The following is a 7,449-nucleotide window of genomic DNA, read 5'->3' on the forward strand; positions in this document are numbered from 1 at the left end:
GGCAATGCAATTTATATAGGAAAATATAAATTGGACCATTTGGACTGGGCTAGCCTTATGGACATAGGCACATAGGCTTAGGCCAGCTGTTGCTAACCCACGAACTGAAAAGTGGAACGCTCTAAGCTACTGCAACACGCAAAGTTTTGTTTTGCTGCAGGCCAGCTGTTGGTTACGTGGCAGCAGCTGGTGCATTTGCTTCAAGGGTTTAAGTTGTGTCAGTTGCACCATTAGGTTTACTTTTGTGTCAGGTAACTAGTAGTACTTAATAATAATAAAAAAGTAAAAATATCTGTTTCAAATATCGAAAGCTTAGTTTACCATTTCAGTAAAATACATACTCATAAACTAATTAAACAAAACAGAACCATAATTAGTAATAAACTAATATTAACCATAACTAATAATAATAATAATATTAATAATAACAAAACTAATAAACTACTAAGCATAATAATAATAATAATATGATTGAGTACAAATTAGTTGATGATGGGTCATAATTAATATTACAAAATATTCGTCCCCCGACAACCATTCCTAAACCTTTCCTGTTCATCTTGTTCCTGCGAAAAGCCTACTCTTCCTTCCATATGTGTTCCGTTTAGACTACAATTTAAGAGCTGACATAAAAATTAGTTTAACGATTCATAATATGTAATATCCCAAATTTTTGTAACTATTTTATAAAATTTATTTTGTTATAATTAGATTTTATAAATACAAAATTCTGAAAAATAAAGTAAAATCATAATAAATCAGATTTTTATGAAACTGTTTTTATTTATTAAATCAAATTTTATCTTTTATAAAATAAAATAAAAAATTCGAAATCAGATTTTTTTTTTTTTTCAAATTAGATTTTTGAATCCAAAATGAAAAATAGAGAGAAAAGAAAATTCTGAAATTATAATTTGAGTTGGTTTTGGAAAAGAATTAGATTTTTGTAAATACTTATCTTTTAGTGAAACCCTAGTTTTACATACATATATATATATATATATATATATATATATATATATATATATATATATATATATATATATATATATATATATACCACAAACACCCAAAAATCTCCACGTAATACACTTTCTTCATCTTTTTGGTAAGTTATAAATTTCAGATCTAAAATCACCATTGTTGTGTTTTGAAGGTTTCAACCAGAAAAAAAAATATTTTTAAACCCGACACCGCGATTCCGACGACTTGGCCGGAGTCCGACGCCGGCGGTCTCTTTCTTCTTTCTTCTTCTTTCTCTTTTCTCTGGTTCTGCGTGCCCAGTAAGTTGTTTGATTTATTTACTCCAAGCTTTGATTTTCTTTAAACCAAAAAAAAAAAAAAAAAGTTGGTGTCAGTGTGTGCAGCAAAAGTCACGAGGCATTGTGACTTTGCTGTCACACATCAAAACCTCTTGTAAAAATTTCTTTCCTCCTTCCACGAGTGACATTGTCACGTTTTTTCTAGTAGGATTTTTTTTAGTTGTTTCTCTTGTTTTCGGATTTTGTTATTATTAATTTTATAAACTTTGGTTCATTATTTTTCGGGATATTATATCAAGTGACTAACTTTAGGTAATATTATTTGTTGTAGACGGAAACTTCGTAGAAGGCTACTTTTAGTTGATATTGCTATACTTGGGACGCGTGCGAGGTAATTCACAATATCCATCAACAACTAGAATCCCATTAGGAATTGTATGTGCTATGTGTAATACATGTGGTTATGTGATTCGATGTTTATGTTAGATGTATGTATATTATGTGACAGGAATAGTATAGTAGTACTTTATGTAACTAAAATTATCATTATTATTACTATAGTACTATTATCCCTGCGTATAATATATATGTATCTACTGGTATCGTTGTTATGAATTTGGATTTATAATGTACCTAATTATACCATCGTATTAAAATTATACTAATATTGATAATGTACTTAATGGGTATAACTAGTGTGTTAATGATGTAACGAACGGTATTATAAGTTGATATATATTGTGACTCTATGAGACTCTAATAATGGACGTACTGGTTACTATAAATTATGGACGTTATTTATTATAATTTTATTAAGTGGCTAAGTTGTGAAAATATTATTTGAACTAAAGACGTTCATGTTAATGTTAATGTGATATTTGATGTGCCATAACTATTAAAATATATTAATCACGTAAAGTGGAAATAATATTGAGGGAATTATCCTGTGGACTTGGATCCTCCATAGGTGATGAACAGTACTTGATTTTTATTCTGTTACAACTCTTTATTGTCTTCCTCCTAATACTATTGGTGCGCATTGCGGATACCCATTAGATTAGTGAGGGGTGTGCACACTAGGGACGTTCTGCAAAACGATATTGGCCATTACTCTTAATTATCTGGGTGACGACCCATGTTGAAGTAGGTGGTTACTGGGATTAGTCCCGGCCTACTGACGTTCGATTCCCCTCTAATAATTAAATTTGATGTTGTGTGCATCATATAAACTTGGAGTATATAAATTGATTAAGTGTGTTAATACTTGTTTGTATTACATTATACATGTCTGTTTTATGTTATACTTGTCTGCATTGTATTATATTTGTATGTATGTTATAAAAACTATTTTTAAAATATAACTATTATTATTTTACGGGATGGAGTTGTAATTACTTAGCTTTCGCTAATTTTTGTGTTTTGTTTTCCTTTGTTCTCTTCCTATTTATATTGTGCAGGTTGGTGAAAGGGACTACGTTGCAGGAATGAGTGAATTTATAGTTTTTAAGTTCACCTAGTTTAATAAATGTTATAGTATGTTATTTGGGATTGTTAGTTTTGGATTGGTTTAAATTAGACAACTTAGTTGGTTTATTTTGATACTTTGGTTTGTGAGTTAAATTTTTATTCTTAATAATTAGCCTTGCATTTATTTTTAACAATAGATGCGGCGGTAACACCCTAAAGGTTTGGTCAGATATTTTAATGAAAAGTGAATGTTTTATAAAGTTTTAGAACCAAAGTTTTGGGGTGTTACATAATAACAGTCAATTACGTTTAACGAATTTGAAATTCACTGAATGTTCATAATTTCAGTTAATTAAGTGTTCCTAAAAAGAGTACGTACACCGTTAATTAGACAATTAAAGGCATATGAAACGTACCATGACTTCAACCACGAACTGAGCATGGGGCCCACTTTCAACCCTTAGGACATCCACATCGACGTCGTTTTCACACCACAAAACAACCATTCCCCCAGAAATGCCTACTCTGTGGACGCACTCAAACTTCATGGTCGTGCCGAGTAGTGCATGAACCTCCGCAAACTCATGTTCTGTAACCCTTGTTTCTAGTTGAACGATTACCACCGATTGATGGACACCGAAGATCGTCCATAAATGGGATACGAAAGATGGCCTAGCACAACCCCTAACACTCCATATTAAAATTGGGGTGTGTGGGGGTAAAGGGTTTAGTTCACTGATGCCCCCCCTTAGTCGGACCATACTGTAGTGCCACTCCTCTTCCCTCCTAACACGCATACTAGAAAACATGGTCATCCTTATGTGTGACATTGGTGCCATGATGTGCATCACATGAAGGTCATGTACGTAACTTGCCATTAAAACTTGAACTACATAAGTTCTCATCAAGTATATGAAACCTGAATCAGGAATGGTGAATTTTGGGTCCAAAATGTACCTAGCAAACTCAGGCACAATGTTTTTACTGCCTTCCTCATCTAGCTTGCATATACTCCAATCCATGAACACCTTCAAAGCATCTGGTACCTTTATTAGATCACTTATGTTAGGTAGGTGGCCAATCCTCGCCGGAGCCGATGTATCTTCTTTCATCTTCAAGGGACTGTATAAGGTGCAATCAATATGATCCCGGCGAGGATTCCTTATAATCTTCCTCACTTTCCACGGAGTTGCATCAACTTCCCCAAAATAGGAGTGGTCCCTCCAATAAATACATTTGTTGAAATCTAATTCTGGCTTTCTAATGGGTGGGGGGGTGCCATATATGGTGGAGCGGTTTGAAGATGATTCAGTGAAGGACCACCCTGTTGGTGGTTCCATGATTGGGAAAAGGTTTGCATGTTCTGCCATGTTAAGTGGAATAAGTTGATAGGATTTAGTTTGGATGAACATATTTTCATTTATAATGGACTAATATATACTAATATTACACAATTAGATATTGCAGCGCACGAGTAATAGGATGTTGTTTATTACTATACTAATAGTTTAGAGGGTTTGGTCTTTGATAAAAATCTTGTTCATGATTATCGTTCTGTTTCTCATTACTATGTAAATACAGTTAACCTTATTCGTACTAGTGTTCAGGTATCATACGTAATATTTGTTTTCCTAAAAATGTTGTACACAATGTAAGCGTATGAAAGATAAAACAGTTAATAAGTGTAAGCGTATGAAAGATAGAAATGAGATGACACCTAATGACGAGTAATGTTAAAAGATCATACGGTTAAAAAGTGTAAGAAAGATCAAAATGAATTAACGTTATAGTATTGTTCGTTAAGTTAGTACGGAACAACATTATCTAATGACGAGTAATATGAAAACATCATACGGTTAATAAGTGTAAGAGAGTATGAAAGATTAAAATGAAAGGAACACTAGTCCGAGTAATAAGTAAGTTAAGTAGGTGAATTTTAACAATACAATATCCAAATGATACCTGAACACTAGTACGGTAAAGTTGAATGGTTTTTATATTGTAAGAAACAATAGTATGTATTTTAGGAACAAGATTTGTATGAAAGCAAACCCTAGTGAATTTTAACAAAACAATATACACATCCATTCTGAACACTAGTACTGAAAAGGTAAATTGTTTTAATAAATTGATGAACGAGAGTAACATAAATTTGAACACTTTTTTTACTAAGATGAACCTATTACTCCTCATTAGATAATCTCATTTCAATCTTTCATACTCTTACACTTATAAGCGTATGATGTTTTTCATATTACTCGTCATTAGGTAATCTCATTTTAATCTTTCATACTCTTACACTTATTAACCGTATGATGTTATCATATTACTCGTATGATGTTTTTCATATTACTCGTCATTAGGTAATCTCATTTTAATCTTTCATACTCTTACACTTATTAACCATATGATGTTATCATATTACTCGTATGATGTTTTTCATATTACTCGTCATTAGGTAATCTCATTTTAATCTTTCATACTCTTACACTTATTAACCGTATGATTTTATCATATTACTCGTCATTATCTTTTCATATTACTCGTCATTAGGTAATGTTGTTACTTAATAACTTAACGAACTATAGTATTATAACGTTAATTCATTTTTATCTTTCATACTCAATACACTTTTTGGTACTAGTGTTCCTACTTAACGTACTGTTGTTCTTTACTATATATATGTTGTTTAACTTTGTAGTTCTAGTGTTCATGTATCATTTATATAATGTTTTGTTAAAATTCACCTACGTAACAACGGGTTTAACTTTTTACTACTACTGTTTCTACTTAAGTGACTGTTGTTTATTATATAAATGTTGTTTAACTTTGTAGTACTAGTGTTCAGGTTTCATGTACATATTGTTCGTTAAAATTCACCGACGTAACAAAGCGTTTAACTTTTTACTACTAGTGTTCCTGCTTAATGCACTCTTGTTCTTTAATATACAAATGGTGTTTATATTTGTAGTACTAGTGTTCAGGTATCATTTATATATTGTTTTCTAAAAATTCACCCACGTAACAAATTGTTTAACTTTTTACTACTAGTGTTTCTACTTAACTTACTGTTGTTATTTAATAAAAAAATATTTTTTAACTTTATAGGACTAGTGTTCAAGTGTCATTTATATATTGTTTTCTAAAATTCACCCACGTAACAAATTGTTTAACTTTTTACTGCTAGCGTTTCTACTTAACTTACTGTTGTTATTTAATAAAAAAATATTGTTTAACTTTATAGGACTAGTGTTGAGGTGTCATTTATATATTGTTTTCAAAAAATTCACCCACGTAACAAATTGTTTAACTTTTTACTACTAGTGTTTCTACTTAACTTACTGTTGTTATTTAATAAAAAAATATTGTTTAACTTTATAGGACTAGTGTTCAGGTATCATTTATATATTGTTTTCTAAAAATTCACCCACGTAACAAATTGTTTAACTTTTTACTACTAGTGTTTCTACTTAACTTACTGTTGTTATTTAATAAAAAAATATTTTTTAACTTTATAGGACTAGTGTTCAGGTAACTTTATAGTACTAGTGCTTTCTAACAAAGGGTTTACCTTTAAATTGTGTCCATATCCAGAGATATATATCGCAAATTACAAATTACAAATAACTATGGAGAGCAAGGGGTCGTCGTCCAACTCAAAGGGCTCAAAGGGAGGCGTTAAGTGTTACCACGATGTCGACGCTGTTGTACGGGTCACCACAAAAACCGGTCGGAATGCGGGGAGAAAATTTTATGGATGCTCACTTTGGCCGGTAAAATTTCCATTTTTTAGGGTTTGGTCTCATTATTATTAATTAACTTAGTTTATAATTTTGTTTTAGGATGATTGTGCCTGCGGATTCTTCCAATGGGAGGATGATATGCGCGAAATAATAAGTGAACTCCAAACAACCATCATCACCATGGAAGAAGAAAAGCGAACGTTACAAAAGCGGGTTTTGAAGTTCGAGAAGAAGAATTTTGATGTGGTGGAGTCCAATGTTTTGTTGCAAAGCGAAATTGCGGAGCTTAGAATTCAATTACTAAGAACAAGTAGATCTGAAAAGGCGTCGAATTTTGCTTTCTTCCTTTCTTGGATTGTTTTCACCATTGTCCTGTACCTGAAATAATATGCGTCTTATGTTAAACTTTAAATGAGATTGTACTTTGTCTACTAGTTGTTGCATTTATATTTCATTCACTTTATTTGGCATTATTAGATTTCTACTTCACCAACCTCGTATTGTTGGCATTTATTGAACTTTTCATTGGCTATAAATCCGGGTTTAAATAAACACAAACAACATTCACATAAAACACAAAAAACCATTAACAGCTCCTCCTCATCCATGTCCGTTTCATCTGATGGACTGTGCAGCAATTTATCCACAGTCGGCAGTTCAGTGCACCACGGGGTTCCCATCAGTTTGAAATGCATGTTCATGGTCAAGGGGGCCGATCTAGACGATGAAGGAACTGAGTATAATGTTTCTGTGGACAAACCATTTAAGGATGTTTACGAAGATTATGCAGAAAGGGCAGGGATACCACCACGTGAATTGTGGTTGGTGTACCATGAACGACTATTACAAGCCGATGCAACGCCCTTCACATATAAATTGAACTCCGGAGATATCGTCCTCGCATATAAGAAGGTACAAATTATGTGTCTATAATATATATTGGTAAAAAGGTTTATGATATTAATTTATGATATAAA

This window comes from Beta vulgaris, chromosome 3 (genome assembly GCF_026745355.1).
Source record: "Beta vulgaris subsp. vulgaris cultivar EL10 chromosome 3, EL10.2, whole genome shotgun sequence".
Classification (NCBI taxonomy): Eukaryota; Viridiplantae; Streptophyta; class Magnoliopsida; order Caryophyllales; family Amaranthaceae; genus Beta; species Beta vulgaris.